This window comes from Mustela erminea, chromosome 4 (assembly GCF_009829155.1).
Source record: "Mustela erminea isolate mMusErm1 chromosome 4, mMusErm1.Pri, whole genome shotgun sequence".
NCBI classification, from domain to species: Eukaryota; Metazoa; Chordata; class Mammalia; order Carnivora; family Mustelidae; genus Mustela; species Mustela erminea.
In genome coordinates, this window is record NC_045617.1 from 103,802,474 (window position 1) to 103,822,896 (window position 20,423).

At 40.1% G+C, this 20,423-nt stretch overlaps 1 long non-coding RNA gene across 3 annotated transcripts in view; it reads left to right on the plus strand.

Annotated features, from left to right (window-relative positions):
* Positions 1-4,820: 4,820 nt before the first annotated feature.
* LOC116588800 overlaps positions 4,821-20,423 on the plus strand; it is a 318,200-nt gene continuing 302,597 nt past the window's right edge. For all 3 annotated transcript variants that reach the window (XR_004285091.1, XR_004285092.1, XR_004285090.1), the window contains exons 1-3: positions 4,821-4,912; positions 13,586-13,683; positions 17,250-17,362. This is a non-coding gene — a long non-coding RNA (uncharacterized LOC116588800). The remainder of the gene's footprint in view (positions 4,913-13,585; positions 13,684-17,249; positions 17,363-20,423) is intronic.

Consider the following 20,423-nt stretch of genomic DNA (forward strand, 5'->3'; position numbering starts at 1 on the left):
ACCAAATTTTTTTTTAAAGATTTTATTTATTTATTTGACAGAGAGAGATCACAAGTAGATGGAGAGGCAGGCAGAGAGAGAGAGAGAGAGAAGCAGGCCCCCTGCTGAGCAGAGAGCCCGATGCGGGACTCGATCCCAGGATCCTGAGATCACGACCTGAGCCGAAGGCAGCGGCTTAACCCACTGAGCCACCCAGGTGCCCCTCTTTCACCAAATTTCACGACACAACATTTTATCAGAGTATAACATTTTTGTCTTTGCTACAACTGGATACTGTCCTTCAGAACTCCGTGAGATGTAAGAGAGCAAATGGGATGCCTGATACAATGTGGGCTATATAAGACTGGCACTGAAGAAAGAGGGTATGTCTATTGGAACATGTGAGATCTTTTGCACCTTGAGGATATTAGAGGTCAAAGGACAAGACAGCTGTATTCAAACAGCCATACAGAAAACCTTATAGTAAGACTGCAAGAGAACGAATGAAGCCATACCTAGGAAAGCTTTTATGGAAATCATGAGATGTTATATTACAGTAGTGGTTTCCATGTTATTGTTAGTAACTTTGATGATGATTTTGATATTTAATCTCTTCACGTGTGCTGCCAAAATTCTAAAATTCAAGAGTGTGACAAATTCCAATATGATAAAAAACTACTTCTTTGGCATAATTACATCTTAAAGAAAATAGTATGAGGCACTTGACTGTGAAGTTCTTAATTCTTTCAACATCATTCTTTAGGGTTAAAAGGAGGTATTACTTAATTTAAAATATCTCCTATCTTCTGGCAAGTGGTCAAGTGGGCCCTAAGCCACAAAGACCACTGTGGTTCCTACTTCGAATGGCCACATTTCCATAGATTCTTTTGGTGAAGAGAGAAGAAGCCCAAATGTGTTTAGACAGTTTATGCATCAGCTTAATGCTTACATCAGTTTCCCTTGAGCCCCAAATTCCACGGGTAGTATGGACAAGGACCCAAGGGATAGTGTGCACATAGGACTATTGGTCACAGATGAGGAACCCTGAGATCTTTTAAGTCCTGTAAGCTTAGAAGGGGCTGTTGGCAAACCTGCCCAATCTTTGCCCCCAAGGAAGACAGTCCCTCTTTTTTTTTTTTTTTTAACCTTGGATACTAACAAATCTCCTCTAAGGAAAGCAGGAAGACTTTTTATCTTGGAGCAATAAAATAAATCTGCTCTCTGACCAGGAGAGTGACATTCTCTCTAGCTTCTGTGGCTGTGGGTTATGCAAATATCTTTAAACAAAGCCATTATCTGGTAACCATCTACGTATAATGCACTGGGTTTGGCATCGTGCAAGAAGCAATAGAGATTGTTAGCTCTGGATTTGAATTTGAGTTCTGCTATTTACTAGCTGGGTCATCTTGGGAAGTTACTTAAAATCCCTGTAAAACAGATGATAATAGTTTCCTCATCATAGAGCTCTTGAAAAAATCAAGTTAGACAGTGTTTTTAAAGCACTTAGCACTGTACTTTGATAATCATAATAACACGTTCTAAAAGTTAGGACTGCCTTAGCTGAGATTAACAGAACACTTCTCAGCAATAGCTTAAAAAACTTAGGAGTTTTCTTTTCTCACGTAACAACAAGGCCAGAGAGAGACAGCCCGGAACTGGCTCAGCTCCTCACTAATGCTGCCTGTCCCGGGCTTGCTCTGCCTTCATGGGGCTCCAAGCTGGTGGCTCCTGTTTTTATGGTGGCAAGTGGTTGCTGTTCCTCCATACCTCTCTATCTGCAGCCTTGAAAAAAGGAGGTGGAAGGACCAAAGTCTTCTGCTTGCAAGCTTTGCATTTTCTCATTGGCAGGTTCTGGGTTCCATGGCCAGTCTTCGCTTGGAGATATTTTTAGCTGTGTACACAGTGAACCCAAACAAAACTGAAATTCTGTTTGACAGTAAGAAGTGGAATAGATACTGGTAGTCAACAATGGTAACAATGTCTGCCCCAGAAACGATCCCTGTGTGCAAGCTGTTCTAAAATGGTACTTCAGTGAGCAATAAAAACTTTCCTTCCTGGAAGTCACAGACTGTGGTAGGTGTATGCTTTTTATTAGACATTTATATTTAAATTTGAAAAGGTTAATTCTATTCAATCCAGTGGTCAAAGGACAGATATATTCCCAGCTTCCAGATTTCAGGCACTGTGAATAGCATATTTGGTGGAGCCTGAAATGGAACAGAATGAACATATTACAGTTAATTAGGCCTACTGGAAAGCCTTATTGCCCCTAATACAGGTAGCCTAATTACTTTATATTTTAATTTCCTCTTCTTCATTAACAGGTACTAAGGGGCATCTTCAATGAATTGGCTCTCAGCATTTTTGGCTTAAAGCTTCTGTTTTCATCCTTATATTATGAAGAATTGGTCAACTGGGCATCAAGTCATTCTGTGTAGCCTAGGTTTTTTGGATGTGAATTAAACTATTAATTCAGGATTATTCAGGATTATTTATTTCAGGATTATTTATTTCAGTGATTATTTATTTCAGTGATTTTTCTCTCCATAAATGTTACTAAAATGTATTTCAAAATCCTTAATGAAGAGATACTGTAAATAACCTATCCTAATTTTGATGGTTCAGAATCACCTTTGAACATCAGTTGTTATGAAATTTTATAGTCATATACATTGATATAAAACTCTTTTCTTACTTGCTTTTTTTTTTTTCATAAAATGAAAACTGTTTCATTGTCAGACTCTTTGGGATAGTGTAATGCCATCCCTAATACCAATACCATCCCAATACCATAATGCTTTCATCATCTTTAGAGAAGTTAATCAGTGCCTTCACTGTTACTCCCTCTGCTTTTGACTTTTCATCCCTATTCAAATAATTGTTAATAATTATATATTTAATAATTCTATAGTTGGGCCACAAGCATGAGTCTGTGAACTTACTTCCACCATCCCTTCTCATTTGTACTAATTTCATTGGTAAGTTGAGAAAGGAGCCCTCTCTTACCCTTTCAAAAAATTTTAGAGGTGTTTCAAATGGGCTTGCTCCAAAGTTGAGGTTTGCAAACATTTTCTGTAAAGGGAAATCAGTACATATTTTAGTCTTTGTGGTCATATTCAGTCCCTGTCACAGATTTTCCCCCTTTTCCTTCTGTCAAAAGCAGATCATGGATCTGACTTGGCCTGCAGCTAAATGTTGCTGCAACTTGCTCCAAAACATAGTTCTTTACCACTGAAGCAGTGTTTTCCAAAATATTTTGAAAGTGGACCTATTATTAAAAAAGCTTTGAGAATGTACTCAGAGTATAGGTATTTATTTTTATTTATAAAATGTTCACATGTTTTTATCCAACTGATATTATGTGCATTATAAAAATGCACAAAAATAGAAATTTTTTAAAAAATATTTTATTTATTTGACAGACAGAGATCACAAGTAGGCAGAGAGGTAGGCAGAGAGAGAGAGTAGGAAGCAGGCTCCCTGCTGAGCAGAGAGCCCGATGGGAGGCTCGATTCCAGGACCCTGAGATCATGACCTGAGCTGAAGGCAGAGGCTTAACCCACTGAGCCTCCCAGATGCCCCCAAAAATAGAAATTTAAAAGTGTCAGATAAAGCATAGATACAAATAGGAGCTCTAAAAGTTCTTTCTGTTCCTCAGGAGATTATCTTGCCCACTTCCTGGAGAATCTGCATTTCATCTTGGAGTTCTCTCTATTAGAGGAAAGCGATGACACTTCTCACATGACTCCAGCCCTGCAATTTTCTAGATCTTAATATCAGCTTTTACCTTGAGTCTACTTAAACCCAAGGGAACTTGATTCATTGGAACCTGCCAACATAAAGGTTGAAAAACATTACAAGAATAGACTTAAAAAAAAAAATCAGTTTTCTAAAACTATTCAGAGAATAGACTATCATTAAACCGAAGGTCCTCAAGACTGTGAAATTCTCCTTCAAGATCATGATTTATTAACTATCTTTTACTGGCGAATATACAGTCTTCTACTGTGATGTCTCACTTGAAATGCCAAGGCCACCTTTCAGGAAACAGCACACAACACAGGTACGTGCATTTAGTTATAAAATTGTTGGGACTTCCTAGTGAGTGGTAGCCTGAACCCAGGGAACTTTCAAATTATTTTCTAAGCACCATTATGGAACATGTGGTGCATTGGACTGAGATTCTTAATTTTGGCTTCATGGATTCCATAAGTGGCTATAAATTAATTTTAGCGTATTGATGAACCTGTTAAAATTTTTATGCAAAACGGGGAGTATGGACCTAATATGAGCTTATTTCTGGGAATATGGCCGTAACTATCTATTTGGGAGACAGAAATCACACCAGCTATTTTATTAGAATTACGAAGACCTGCTAAGTGTAAAATTATCAACACGGTAATTGAAAAGGCAAAAAGACATTTCTGAGTTAAAAGAGAAGCAGCTAATTTCAGGAAGCAGCTGCTACTCCTAGAGTTGGAGTAAAAGAGGGCAGAGGCTCAGGAGCCACCGTCCACGTGGTGCTGGGATTCTGTCCTGTTACGGGGAGCAGCGGAAGCTGGTGGCAGCTCTCGGAGGGGGTAAGAAAGAGGTTGGTTCTGAGAGTGCTGGAATCTCTTCGTTAGACTCAACTGCAGTTTCCTAAACAAAGTGCCTCTCCTGGGGTGACAAGGCAACGAGGTGTGCTGCTCCCAGGAGCCACAAGATGACGGAAGTCAACGGAAGAGTCCTCTTCCTCCTCCCGCGTTGCAGCCTCCCTGAAGCGCCCCCTATCGGCAGGCTCTGACAGGCATCCGCCCGGGAAGCGGAAATGCGAAGCGGAAATGCGGCTTGCGGCGGGCGCGGCCGACTTGGGTGGATTCAGAGCTTCACAGCTAAGGGCCTGCGGCCCACAGATTCCATGAAATCCTTGAAGGGGACCGGAACTCCAAAGGTTAACACTTCTGCTGTTTATTTCTGAATACTTGGGGAAGAGGATTATTTTATGTGTGGAGGTGTTGCTTCCCAGGTGTAGGTAAATGAGAATGGGAACGTTCCAAAGTATTTCATTTTCTGGGTTCCGGTACCACGTAATGCAGGCAAACTGGTAGTTAATCCGTCATGAATGTTCTGGAACTAACCTTCCGAAATTCTGTGGTGAAGTCCCATTTCTTTTCTTTTCCTGTGTTGCATCTTCTCTCTGTCTGGAAAGTCAATTCATTTCTGAGGACAGTGTAATGCCCATGACCTGTGGAGGTCCCTGGCGCCATGATCCCGCAGGGAACGGTGTGGGTGCTGCTCCCCTGCGCCGCCGGCCATGAGGATTGCGGAGGTTACAGAAACCCGGAGCGCTAAGCTAGTCAGGGCAGCCCACCCCCAGCTAGTTAGGTGGTCCGTGTTTAGCAAGAGGGCATCTCTCGGGGGGTGGGGTGGGGTGGGGGGTGAAGTTGGGAGACATGAGCTAGAAGCTGTCCAGCGGCCCTGTTCCTTGTGGTGAGGAGGAAGCCCTTTTGGAGAACGAGGCAACTGAGCCAACCCAGGGAGAAAAGCAGGGAGGAGTGGCAGACGTCCCGCCCTTTCCAGTCCGGGGGCCAGTGTCCTTGTAACAGCTACACGCGTGTGCACACAGTTGGCTTGCATGAATCAAGCCTACTTTCTCTCTCCTCTTAAGCTTGTTCAAATCGGTTTTCTACCACTGGTACCCAGTAGAGGGCTGCCTAAAGCAGCTCTGCGGTGTTGCTTTGTGTATACCGTTCAGCCCATACATCTCTCAGGGACTCTGCTGCCATAGTGGTAATGGGGTGGTGAAATTTAGCTGCAAGATTGTTTGAGATGTAAATGAGAAAATGTATGGGAAGCACTTAGCATCGTGCCTATGGTAAAGTGCCTACTAGAAAGACATTGTTGTGGACTCAGTAGTACTGTATCATCAATAGCCTAGCTTGTTATAGACTGTGCTGGGGGCATAGCAATCTCTCCCTGTGCCTCTTGGGCTAGTCTACTACACCATTTGGTACCCTGACACTGTCAAGGACCAAAGTGGTTCAGGGAGATAATTATTAACCCACATCAACAATGCATCATTTCTTCGAAGACGTTCACCTAAGTTTAGTAGGACAGGTGTCCATGGGGCAGGCATCCCTTTAAGCTTTAAAGTTATTTAATTTTCTCTTTTTCTTCTGCTGTGCTTCAGTGCCATTCTTCTTTCTTTCTTTCTTTTTTAAAAAATTTGTTTTATTTTTTTTTTCAGTGTTCCAAAATTCATTATTTATGCACCACACCCAGTGCTCCATGCAATGCGTGTCTTCCTTAATATCCACCACCAGGTTCACCCAATCCTCCAGCCCACTCCCCTCCAAAACCCTCAGTTGTTTCTCCACCATCACTATCAGCTGTTGAATCCTTGCCATTATTTCTAATGGGTGAAGTCACCGGCTATCCGTATGAGTCTGTTTTCTCTTAAGTTTTTCCTTTTGTTATGTTTCTTCCAAATCTTACTACATCTCTTTTGCTTCTTGGCTTCTCATGTGAAAAGTTTCATTATGTATGTATGTATGTATGTATTGTATTTCAGAAGACCAATGCAATCATTTCTGTTAGAATTATAACTTATGCAGACTAGCATATTCTTACTGGCACGAGATAGGAAGCTACCATAATCAGAAGGTTGCTTGGTGATCTAGGAATCAGTGTTAGAGACATGAAATGACTCCCTCCCCCCAACATAGGTGTTTGATTCAGCCATTATTGGTGCAGGCTTGAGAGGATAAAAGTACTTTTTATTCAGAAATTATTTTGAATTAATATCAAACCATGCAGCTGAAGATTTTGCAATTGCTACTACTTAAAATGAATAATTTGAAAATAAAAACAGAACAAAGTTGTTTTGTGTGTCTGAAAAAACCTATCTGAGCCTCATAAATACAAAGAAACGAGGATGTCCTCAATTCCCAAACAACGAAACAAAAATTAAAAAATCCAAACTAACAAAGCAAGTGGGATTGAGTGATGCCTGGGAAAATTTCTTATAAAAATCATTAAACCATTTCCTTACACCACACACAAAAATAGACTCAAAATGGATGAAGGACCTCAATGTGCGAAAGGAATCCATCAAAATCCTTGAGGAGAACACAGGCAGCAACCTCTTCGACCTCTGCCGCAGCAACATCTTCCTAGGAACAACACCAAAGGCAAGGGAAGCAAGGGAAAAAATGAACTACTGGGATTTCATCAAGATCAAAAGCTTTTGCACAGCAAAGGAAACAGTTAACAAAATCAAAAGACAACTGACAGAATGGGAGAAGATATTTGCAAACGACATATCAGATAAAGGACTAGTGTCCAGAATCTATAAAGAACTTAGCAAACTCAACACCCAAAGAACAAATAATCCAATCAAGAAATGGGCAGAGGACATGAACAGACATTTCTGCAAAGAAGACATCCAGATGGCCAACAGACACATGAAAAAGTGCTCCATATCACTCGGCATCAGGGAAATACAAATCAAAACCACAATGAGATATCACCTCACATCAGTCAAAATGGCTAAAATCAACAAGTCAGGAAATGACAGATGCTGGTGAGGATGCGGAGAAAGGGGAACCCTCCTACACTGTTGGTGGGAATGCAAGCTGGTGCAGCCACTCTGGAAAACAGCATGGAGGTTCCTCAAAATGTTGAAAATAGAACTGCCCTATGACCCAGCAATTGCACTATTGGGTATTTACCCTAAAGATACAAACGTAGTGATCCAAAGGGGGTCATGCACCCGAATGTTTATAGCAGCAATGTCCACAATAGCCAAACTATGGAAAGAACCTAGATGTCCATCAACAGATGAATGGATCAAGAAGATGTGGTATATATACACAATGGAATACTATGCAGCCATCAAAAGAAATGAAATCTTGCCATTTGCGACAACATGGATGGAACTAGAGCGTATCATGCTTAGCGAAATAAGTCAAGCAGAGAAAGACAACTATCATATGATCTCCCTGATATGAGGAAGTGGTGATGCAACATGGGGGCTTAAGTGGGTAGGAGAAGAATCAATGAAACAAGATGGGATTGGGAGGGAGACAAACCATAAGTGACTCTTAATCTCACAAAACAAACTGAGGGTTGCTGGGGGAAGGGGGTTTGGGAGAAGGGGGTGGGATTATGAACATTGGGGAGGGTATGTGCTTTGGTGAGTGCTGTGAAGTGTGTAAACCTGGCAATTCACAGACCTGTACCCCTGGGGATAAAAATATATGTTTATAAAAAAAATCATTAAACAAATTTTTATTAAGAAGGCAAATGCCTGGGTGGCTCAGTTGGTTGGGCGACTGCCTTCGGCTCGGGTCATGATCCCGGAGTCCCGGGATCGAGTCCCACATCGGGCTCCCAGCTCCATGGGGAGTCTGCTTCTCCCTCTGACCTTCTCCCCTCTCATGCTCAATCTCTCTCAAATAAATAAATAAAAAATCTTAAAAAAAAAAAAAAAGAAGGCAAATGGCTTCCTTTGTATAAGTTCTACTTAGCTTGGTCAAGTGTAGTGCTATCGAATTAATACTTTCAGGCACATAGTCAACTAATTTAAATGAGTTGATCCAAATTGACCTTAAATGACTGAAGTAACTGCTGGTTGTTCAGCTACTTAAATCATATAGGCATGGTTTGAGACAAACTTCAAGATGCATTCTTGCACTGAGACAGTGGGGTGTAATAATACATCTACGTTTCTGTCCTGTGCCCCAACTTGCCCATGTGTTCTAAGCTCATACATTCAGTTGTCCACTGGAGAGTCCACATAGATGACCAACAGATACAACAACCATAAAACATCCAAAACAGGATTTAAGACTTCTTCCCGCGAAACCTACTGCTCACCTTCTCTTTCCCATTGCACCAGAATCCTGAGATATTCTTGACATCTCTGTTTTGCTCACATCCTACATAGAGCCATCAAGTGGATGTTCGAAGTATACCCCAGTTCCAGAAATCACATAAGCCTAAGTATTATTCCCATACTTGAAATGCTCAAGACATACTTAGTACACACAAAATTGCACTCAGGTGATTTTTTTATTTTCTCATTTACATTTTCAATATTTTCTCTAATTACCACATGTAATTTTTATTACCTGGAAATAATTCTGTTTTACATTTCTGCTTTTATAAGAAATATAACATTTTATATACAAATTAAAGAAAGCATTTCTTGGTACAACTTTGCTTTCTTTAATCACTTGATTTGATACACATATTCTGTGGCTAATTTCAGAGGCTTCATTTTGTTTTGACTATTTCTATTACCAGTTAGATAAAAGATAATAAATACTCAGCGACACTAGGAGACAGTATAGTGTAACAGGAAAGACATGGATTTAAACCACAAGACCTAGGATCTAGTTTATTTGACAGTGGATTAACAAAGTAGTTTTTAGCCAGTTGACTGAAATTTTCTGTCCCTCAGCTTAAAAAAAAAAAAAAAGGAATTAATAATATCTGGCTTATCTACCACACAGAATTTCTGTGAAGTTCAAATTACCTATTTAAAAATGTTTGAAATGTAAAACACTCAATGAATGTTAGTTAAAAATAATAGCATTACTCGATGGTCAAATGATGAGTTGTAAAATCTTCAGATGGAGTGATGAATTATCTTAAAACATCAAAGTAAATTAGGGTTCAATTGAGTATTGTACTTGTCATCTGCTATCTTAACCCAATATCCATATGTGTAGAGGGTGGTTAGATTAGTGGATGTCAGATGCTAACTGACTAAAAATTAAAATGACAGATGTTGAGTTGGAGCAGTGCTGCTCATCAGAGAAGACAGCTGTACACAGCTCAGAGAAAAACTCTGCATTATTAAGTGGATGGGCTTTCTTCTAAACCTTGAGAGAGCAGCTAAGAGCTTAGGCGTGTGAGTGGACATAGTGCCCAGATCTGGGTGTGGAGAGAGGCTGCCCCTGGTGGCTCTGTCAGGGCAGCTACAGGCTGGCCTTGAGAAAGGGGTCCCTCTTGGGTGGTGGATCTAGGAGAAACTTGGTTTTGCCAGTCCTGGAGAACTACAAGTAATGGTGATGAGGTTTAAGGGAAAAAAAACTCTTAGCCCACTAGGGAAATTGAGAGTTGGGACCTTAGAAGGCAGAACAAAAGAAGTTTTGAGATCTTTATTCAGTTTGAAGCAACCCAAAACTTACTGACTACCAGACACATTTTCTATAGTTCCTGTATTTAAATGTTATCATATTTAATTTTTAGCATGCACTTTTGGATAGGTGTTTTCTTTAAGTTTTGTTTTGTTTTGTTTTAATTTATTTGACACAGAGAGAGAGAGCACAAGCAGGGGCAAGGGCAGGCAGAGAAAAAGACTCCCCACTGAGGAAAGAGCCTGATGTGGGGCTTGATCCCAGGACCCTGGGATCATGACCCAAGCCAAAGGCAGATGTTTAACTGACTGAGCCACCCAGACACCGTTGGATAGATATTATCATCAGTTTACAGATGGGAAAAGTTGAGTCTCAGAAGGGTTAGAGAAGTTGCTCAAGACCACCTATTAGTAAGTGACTAATATGAAACTGAAACCGAAATCAGCTTCGGTTGGCTTCTTTCCACTATATCCTCTCGAATGTTGGTGAACTTCTACATAGTAAAGGCCTCGACTGTGCATATTAATGATTTTCAGAGAGACTCTTGTGAATTTTTTCATGGGTGGTGGCAGTCTTTGATACCAGGGAATAATGCTATTGGAAGCAATGAACCCTGGTGATATGTGGAGCTCCTTTCTTTAAGGAAGGACACTAAGATTCGTGGCTTTGCATCTCTGAAAGATTCTCATGATTTTTCTCAAAACAGATTTTTTTTGATAAAGAAACATTTTCTTTTTTTTTTTTTTTAAGGGCTTAAACTCACAACCCTGAGATCAAGACCTGAGCTGAGATCAAGAGTGAGACATTTAATTGACTGAGCCGCCAAGGCACTGCAAAACATTTTCCTATTTTAAAGATGGTCTTTACAACATCCTCCCCAAACCTCACAAAAATCAGTGTATATTAATGTAAGAACCTGAGATTTTTAGCTACACTGAGAGCTCTGGATGGTTTCATTCAGGTATAGGGAAATGGCAGGGCTACCTATAATTCATGACCTGCTTCATGGAGTCAGGGACATTATTTTACAAGGACACTGCTTCATTATCACTTTTCTGCTCCAAGTCACAAAACAGAACACATGGTTTCAATGAGATCTTTTATGTCAGGTGTAGCGCCTTTTCAAATTCTTCAAGACAAGACTTTTGTCTTGGGGCTAATCCAAGAGTTAGTAAAATTCCAGCCTTTTTAAATCCAGTCTTTTCATGAAGATTTACGTGGTCTAATGTATCATGATGGGCATAAGATACTCTTTGAATTTTGTTGGCTTCATGTTTTCATTGGAAAAGACCTTTTAATAAAGCACTGAGATTTTTGTTTTTAATTTATGTTCAATTATAGAAGTAAAATAAAGAATATAAAAAATTTATCATACTTCATTTTCTTTGGTATTTTACCTCTAAGTTCTATAAAACAATTTCTGAAAATCCTATGTCTACAAAAATAATGGTAGTTTAAGATCTCTTTTATTCTTTCTAAAGGAAAATTATTCTATATACCTTAGCAAGAAAACAATAATGGATATAAATTAAGTGACCATGTACAGTACAGAGAGTATATTGCTATGCTATATTATCTGGAGTCAACACTGCTTTAATAACTTAGTTTGCTATAAATAGAATATACATCACAAAGTCTTATTTCACATTTAACACGAATGTATCTAGAAAAAAATTAAAGACAAAAAGTTTGGCACCTGTTTCATGTGGTCCCCGAAGTCAATCCATGGACCTCATGTCATAGTTTAAGAAATTCTGTTTGGGGCACCTGGGTGGCTCAGCCATTTGAGCATCTGCCTGTGGCTCCAGTCATGATCCAAGAGTCCTGGGATCAAGGCCATGTTGGGTTCCCTGCTCACGGGGAGTCTGCTTCTCCCTCCCTGGCTTATGCATGCACTCTTTCTTTCTCTCTCTCTCAAATAAATAAATAAAATATGTAAGAAAAAAGAAGAAATGCTATTTTAGGGGAAAACCAAACATTAGATACAGTATAAGAATAGTTAATTACTGGGGCACCTGGCTGACTTGGTCATTAAGTGTCTGCCTTTGGCTCAGTTCATGATCTCAGGGTCCTGGAATCAAGCCCCACATCTGTCTCCCTGCTCAGCGGGAGGCCTGCTTCTCCATCTCCCACTCCCCCTGCTTGTGTTTCTTCTCTCGCTGTCTCTCTGTCAAATAAATAAACTCTTAAAAAAAAAAAAGAAGAATAGCTAATTACTGTTATCTGTAAGATATACCCTTTCTATCGTAAGAAATCTTAATTGTGTGATTCAGTTGTATAAGTCAATTGCCTTATCTGGTTGGAGTCAAGGACAGAAGATTTGCTATTGTGTGGCAGAATTAAAAATTCCTTTATTTAGAAAATAGTTTATAGTTTGCAATATGTTTTCAGGTAAATTACTTTGTATGTGCTAAGACTGTGTTTCAGTTATCTGTTCTAGGTAGCAAAATACCTCCAAATTTGATGGCTTGAAACAACATTGGTTCTCTCTTACTGTTCTATGTTGCTTCTTTTGCTGCACATAGTGTTGGCTGGGATCACTCATGCAGCTGCAGTCAGTGAGAAGTTTGGCTGTGACACTTGGGTTCTTCACATGGTCTCTCTCTCCAGCAGGATCACTGGGACTTCCTTAAGAATGGCAGCTAGGTTCTTAAAAAGGTAGTGAGCCAAGAGGATGAGACTCAGTGTGTGAGCCTCTGCTTGCATCATGCTTGCTAATACGCCATTGGCCAATATGAGTCAGGTGGGTAGGTCCACACAGGGGAAAACTATACATGGGTGTGACTTCTGGGAGGTGTGGTTTATTGGAGGCTGCCTATGTCAGAGTCTCCTACAGGCTTCTATTTATCTCCTAGTTACCTGTGCACCTCTGCCTTTTTACCTAATTTTTAAGAGGATGCATGGCTAGCTAGAAGAAAGACTGTGTTTTCTATACCAACACTTATCAAATTGTGGTTGGGAAGCTACATTTTTGGGCAATAGGATTTGAGAAGTGTGTGGACTTTTAGGTACTGTCTTTGTCATGTATCCATTACCAGGTGACAAATTACCCCCAATGCTTAGCAGCTGAAAACAACAAACATTTATTTTTTTTCCCACAGATTCTGAGTCAGGATTTGGGAGCAGCTAATCTGGATGACTTCGATTCGGAGTCTCTCATATGGTTGAGAAGGGCTCCATCATCTGGAAGTTTACAGGCTGGAAGGTCACTTCCATGATGGCTCATTCATACAGTATTGGCCAGAAGCCTCAGTTCCTCTCTGGCTCTTGGTGGGACGTCTCAGTTTCTCACGATGTGGACCTTTCCATAGGGTTGCTTGAGAGGCACGTGGGTTCGGCTCATGTCATGGAAGTTAGCTTCCCCCAGAGTGAGAGGGAATGGGAGAGAAGGGAAAGGAGGATAGAGGAACCAAAATACCTTTTATGACCTAGTTTTGTAAGTCACATATTATAACTTCTGTATTCATTTGGTCCCACAGATCAACCGTGAAGGTGGAGGGAACTATATAAGAGTGTGAACACTGGGAGGCAGGAATTTGGATCACCCTGAAGACTGTCTACCACAGTGTCTATAAAGGTAAGATGTATGTGTGTTTTCTTATTTTGAGATTCTAGGTTTTGTTAATACTCTAAGCAGTTATGTGAAACAAAACTGAGCAAAGCAAATTCCATACAAAATATTCTCCACAGTGTAGCTAAGCTCCAGTTTATTCGTACTCTTCATTCTCATTAGGGGAAGAAAAAAAAATCATTTCTTAAAACTAGAAACACTTATGACAATATTTACAGAGAATTCTGTTCTCTAACCTGTTAGGAGTGTTTTGGGATTGTTTGAAAACAATTTAAAGAACATGGCCTGAAACAGAAACATTGCTGACTTATTCATATTCATTGCAAAAATAATTACAGATTATTGTTGGCAAACTCCTCTTTTTAAAACAAACAAACAAACAAACAAACTATAAATGGACCAGTGTAAACTATGTGGTATAAAATGAATTTTTGTATTGACCAGTTCTGCTATTGCTTTCCAGCTGTACTCACGGTGGAGCTGTTGGTTAAATCCTATCTTTAACATGTACAAGAAAATACTGATACTGTTTATAATTATGTAAGAGAAAGTAACATCCCTTATGCAGTTTTTTCCCAATGTAAGTTTTGATGATTTGATTCCAGCAGTGGATGAAAGCATTGACTTTAAGTTAGGTATTCGTGGTTTCACGTCCCAGTCTGCATTAGTGTTCCTAACCATGTGTCTTCACATGCTCTAATAGGCAGTTCCCTCATCTATAAAGTGGGAATAACAATACACACATCATAGGAAGATAAGATAAATAAGGATTTTAGTGAACATGCAATAAATAGACATACTTGACTAAATGTTCTTTATTATTTATTTATTTAAAGATTTTATTTATTTATTTGATGGAGACAGATCACAAGTAGGCAGAGAGGCAGGCGGAGAGAGAGGGGGAAGCAGGCTCCCTGCTGAGCTGAGCAGAGAGCCTGATGTGGGGCTCAATCCCAGGATGCTGGGATCATGACCTGAGCCAAAGGCAGAGGCTTAACTCACTGAGCCACCCAGGTGCCCCGCTAAATGTTCTTTAAATAATTATTACATTTAGTGAATATATTTGGCTTCAGTGAATAGTTAGCATATTTCCTATAACAAGACCTTCGTTTAAGCAATTTCTTATATGTGTGTGTATGAATGTGCATGTATTTAAAAAGAGATTAAAGCCCTAGATGAGCTGAGATTAGACAACATGTCTCTTCTATTGGAAAAATTCTTTTAATAGTTTGAGTTGTGCTAATATAGACAAATAACCAGAAACCATCCATCTATCCATTTATCCAACCAGCCAATCATTTAACCAACATTTGTAAGGTATCCATCATATGGTGAGCATTAAAAATGCAAAGAGTAAGATATTTTCCCTGCCTTCCAGGATTTCCCAAACTAGTAAATATTTATATCAAAGTGAGATATAAAGAAATAATCAAAGCAATGTGTCAGTTGCTGTATTTGTACCGAATGGGCTGCAAGCTCCATGCAACACTAGTTACTTGCACAGGAGGAAGCACTTAACTGCCCAGGAGAAGCTTCCTCTGGATCTTGAAGGATAACAAATAGTTCCCCAGATGGCTAAGGTAAGGACTAGGGGTGCTGGGAGGAGAGACAGAACTTTCTGGGTGGAGGCTGTAGCCCGTGAGAAGATTAGAAGGAATGGAAGGACGTGGTACTTTCTGAGGAACCTCTGTAGTTTACGATGTGGGAACGCAGAGTGCCCCTAGGGTGGCAGGCAGGGCAAAGCTGGAGAAGAAGAACATGCCAGGTCACGAATGAGTTCATATCCCACGAGAAGGAACATGAACTCTACCTTGTAGGTACCAGTGAATATGAGCCCGGTAACACTTCCATCTCGGTGACTGTGTAGAACATACTTCGTAGGGACCTGGCAGGAGGCTGCTATAGGCATCCAGAGAGTCATGGCAAGGGGCTGAACTAAGAGTTTGTGGATGTAACAGAAAGAAAATATGTCTGACTGGTCTGTGGTTGGGGAGGGGAGAAGGCAGGGAGGGGAATGGTGGTAAAAAGAGTGCAGGGAGAAGTGGGTTTTGGTGTGTGGTACAAGAGGGATGGCAGTGTCAGTCCCTGAAAAGGAAACATGGAAAAAGGAGTAGGTATATGGGGGAAGAAAGGATGATGTATGCATTTTGGACATGACAAATCTGAGGTGCCCTAGGTAATCCAGGTGAAGATATCCTATACTAGTTTGATCCATGAATGTAGCCCAGGGATGAAGAGAAGTGGAGAGACTCTAAGTTCAAATCCCCTTTCGACAAGCAGCAGCATATGCACAGCATTGAACCTGGCTTTTTGAGCGGGGCTTGATCTACTAGGCAGAATTCTGAAATACGTAAGGTCTGTCTTTGATCTCCTGACCTTTTAGTGCACATTAGTGGTTGCTATTTTAATCTGGTCCATGGCTACATCTTTAGACCCACTTTCATTCATCTTTCATACCAGCTACATCAAACCACAGGCAGTGTTATAGTTTCATGGATACATCAAGCTATCGTGACTTTAGTGTGTTCACATCTGTCTTTACTGAATTTTCTTCTTTTTATATCTAATTAAAAGTCTACTCAATCATTACTTCCTATAGGAAGCCTGCCTGGATTCCCTATCTTTTTTAGATAACTTCTGATGCCCAGCTCTTAAGTTGGAGTGTGTGACCAACCTTATATCCTTCCAGGACAATATAAGTTTCCCCTGCTATCCAAAAGTAGAGCATCCTTATGAAAACTTTCAAAAGCCTAAAGGGTATAAAGAGAAGAAGCAATTACTGTTAATTTATGTAGAAAAATTCTTGAGTGTTCCCAGACCCCAAATATAACCTCTCTTAGGCTTTTCTGTTACCTTTGGACCCATCTTGCTAGGATGCACAACCAAGGTCAAGGTAAAGGACAGTCTCACCGACCCAGTTAACCGCTAAGGGGGCTTGATGCTGAAACGCTGCCTGTAGTTCCTGGGGGAGGTGCTTGGCGGCGTCACTCTGCCCTTTGGGGTGCCGGTGAATGCTGTCTCTAGTGGCCCTCTGCAAAAGAACACTTTTAGCTAGTGAAAAAAGGTACTAATGCAGGGCTTTCCTGAAAAGTGAAGGGGTGTGATGTGAACTTTTGCAAAGTGGGGGATACCTGTATTTAAAAATATCATGTGTTATGAATTTAATGTTTTATATAAATAAATGTACTTGTTGAGCACTGACACTATACCATATAATGATTTATGAAAATGTTAATGGGAGGAGACTATATGCTTATCTTTCAGATCCACTTTCTTTAACAATGTATCAGAAACATTTTTCGTGTTAGTTGATACATGGCTCCACACTTCTGTAAAGCTACATGGTATTTTGTTTATTGCATGCTTTTTTTGTATCCAGTCATTTTCTGAATAGTACCTATTTCCCTCCCCCTTCAGTATTTAAATGTACTTCTCTCTTTTCCTGCGGATTGTAAGGTCCTTGCTAGTAGGGGGTAACTTTTGTTGGGAGACAGTTCTGCATGGATTGCTTGTTTCCTGTACACACTGAGAATGATGGCACTGACAGCCTTGGTCCCGGCTTATTTTTTTAGGGATGTTTGTACAGCAAACTGCCTTGGAAGATAGTGTTTCCTTCTGGAGCAGAGGGTAGGCCTGAAGACTAATTATAGAAAGGATAACATTCCCCCTCCAGAGCAAAGGTTGGGTAAGTTCATTTGCAGTCCGTTATAAGAGATTTGGGTTTCCTAGGCTCAGAGTTTCTGGATGATGACCCAAAGCTCATGGAACTTGAGGAGTGAGCAGAAGCGATGTTAACAGAATGCTTAGACTTCTTGCTGCTTTGTGATCAGCAAAGTCCATTGTCTCTGACTCAGTGGTGTAGTTATCTCTGGTAGCATGGAACCAGCAGGATCAGTTGTCAGCCTTAGGGTTAAATCTCAGACCATTTATCTCTTAGCACTTACTGTTACTATTATTGCTAACAAAGCTAATGCTTACTAAGCAGTAACTATGGACTAAGTATCACATGTATCTTTTCTTTTAGTTGTCATTCAATCATGAGTAGAATGTTATTTCTGCATTTTGTAGATGAACAAACCACTGAAGATATAAATAACTTGCCAAGATTACATCATCAGGAAGTGACTGAGTTAGGAGTAAAATCCAGGTCTTGGGAGTCCCAAGGGTTACCGTTGCATTTCATTATGGAACAGTGTAATGTATAAATCATCCTAGGAACCTCAGGGTGAGGAATGAATACTTTGGCTCAAAGAAAATAAACACAGAAGAAGGGAGACATTTTTGAATAAGGAGGCCTTTCTCACACTCCTTGAAGTAGATGATAGAAGACAAACCCTCAGTATGGATGTCTGGCTTGGTTGAGGGAATATATGTGTTGGACATAACCCTGCTTACAGAGATCTTGTAGTTTTGTTGGGGAGGTGACATTTACCCAGAGGAAGAAATTAGAAGGTAAGACAGTATTTAATTAAGCTCTGCATTGAATGGTTCAAGCAATAAGCAAATTACGAGTTGAGGGAGAAGAGAGATCAATGCAAGATTCATTCGGGAAAGATTTACGAAGGAGATGGGGCTTGTGCAGAGCCTGGAGGAAAAGAAAGTCAGTTCCAGGTGGAGTCGAAAAGCTGAAGAAAAAATTCAGGAAAAAGTAATGCACCCGATATGTGCATCGTGAATATGTATTTTCTGTGTCTGCTTTTCTCCATATATGAAAAGAACAATTTTCAATTTTGAATCTTTTAAAAAAATCACAACATACAACCATGGGGAAAAAAAATTCCAAAATATACTCACACAAAGGAACAAAACACACCATGATATTTTCTCATTTGCACTTAACTCAGAGTTTGGGGGCCTTTTCTCCTGGTGTGGATGTTGCCACGGGCTCCTGACATTCTTAACTTGATTGGATCCCTGCAGTGCCGTCTACTTCAGACTACCTTTTTTAGACCACTTGAAAGTTTTTCGATTTATTCAGCAGAATATATCAGCCTGTCAGCTTTGGAGAGCGGGTGCCTGCAGAAGATATATCTTTCCTCTGCAGGTGGCACTGGCTGCCAATTTTTCTTTGGGGTGAGCTCTTGTTCCAAAGAAGCCCTCTGTGGTTTGAGCACCAGCTACATTTGAGTGGAGCTCCTTTCCTGTCTACTGCTTTATCTGGATAACGGCCCTACCTGCTGCGTGTGAATGAGAGAGGAGCCTATTGTGTTATTTCTTTACCTTGTGATTAGCAAATTACTTTTTGCTTAAACTGGGTCATCCTATCTCTTTTTTTCTTGCTGGAGCAATTTATCTGCCTCTATCATTTCCTAGATGTTGATATCAATGTCACTTTGCTTCAGATGGTGTCCCTTGAGTCCTTGAAGTTCCTGCTATCTGTCTTCTCTTTGATTATTCGCCGTCCACTGTGCAGAATCGCTTCGCTCTCCTCCTGCTGTCCATCCTCATCACGTAAGCAATCTGGTTCAGCTGAACTGCCATGAGCCTCCCCCTCTGGGCTTCAGTGAGGAAGCAGGAAGATTTCCTCTGGGACTGTCAGAGACCTCTAGAAGGTGCCTCCATTTACTCTTGATAGCACACGACTGAGTCTGAAAGTAAAACATACCCACTGCTGTCAGTTTTACTAACTGGACTTTGTAAGGTTACACTGACATCAAAAGTAATAATGCATGAAGGAAACGGCCTCTCTTTTGTTTCTGGGTTTTCCTCCTCCAGTCTTTCTCTGTCCTTTCTGAATGTCAGTTTCCTTTTTATTTTTTTCTCTTCAGCACAGCAAGTTACCAGGAGATTAGTTCATTAAAAACATCCCCCCCCCAAATGAATTATAACTCCAAAGTGAGTTTTGAGGCTTAATAAGCTCTAGTAATCAAAAAGTCCCGAAGAGATGGTTGAGCCTCTTTCCCTTGCTCCTAGGAGAAAAGGTCCTCAAGGATCCTAGACAGATGGGTCTTGAAGCTATATATTGTAAGTATTTTGTAAAACAGGGAGCAAGAGGAGAATCTGGCTTATAGCGGATGGCTCTGTGTTTAACAAGTAACAGTTAGTAGTAATGATGATTGTACACTATTAATAAAACAGCTAAGAAAAGGACTAGAGAATTATGGTAGCTAATGGTCTGAAGAACATTTACTATAAACCTGATTTTATGATACATTTTAGAAGAGCAATTTAATCATAAATATTCACTCTCTTGTGACATGTTGCACATAAAGTCTGATCTCAGGAACATTTTTAAAATACCTTTTAAAATTATAGGAGACAAGAAAAGGCAGCTTTCATATGCAAGGGAAAGCTAGGTTTTTGCCACCCTTGAAGTAGGAACCCTCAATCAAATTATTTCTACTAAAGACTTACCCTTAGGGAAACTCGTAGTAAAGTGAAAAGGTCAACTCACTGAGAATATTTTAACTTCTATAAAAGAATGAGACATTTGATTGGGTGGTAAGTGGCTTATAGGTGTCTTGTTTTGGATTTTATTATAAACACAAGGAGTTTTGTTATTTCTAGAGTCAAAGTCCTTGATCTTTAAATTCTTTGTTTTTTTTAACATCTTAATTTTATTATTATTATTTTTTTCAGTGTTCCAAGATTCTTATTTTTCTTTTAGTTCTACCGTCTTTTTTTCTTCTGCTGCTCTCAGGTGATGGCAGCCATTATCTCAACCTTCCTTGGAAGTGCTGATGTTGTTAGTGACAACTCCTTCACTCCACAGAGGGCATTGAGGGCTGGGCCTGAATTTCAAGCAT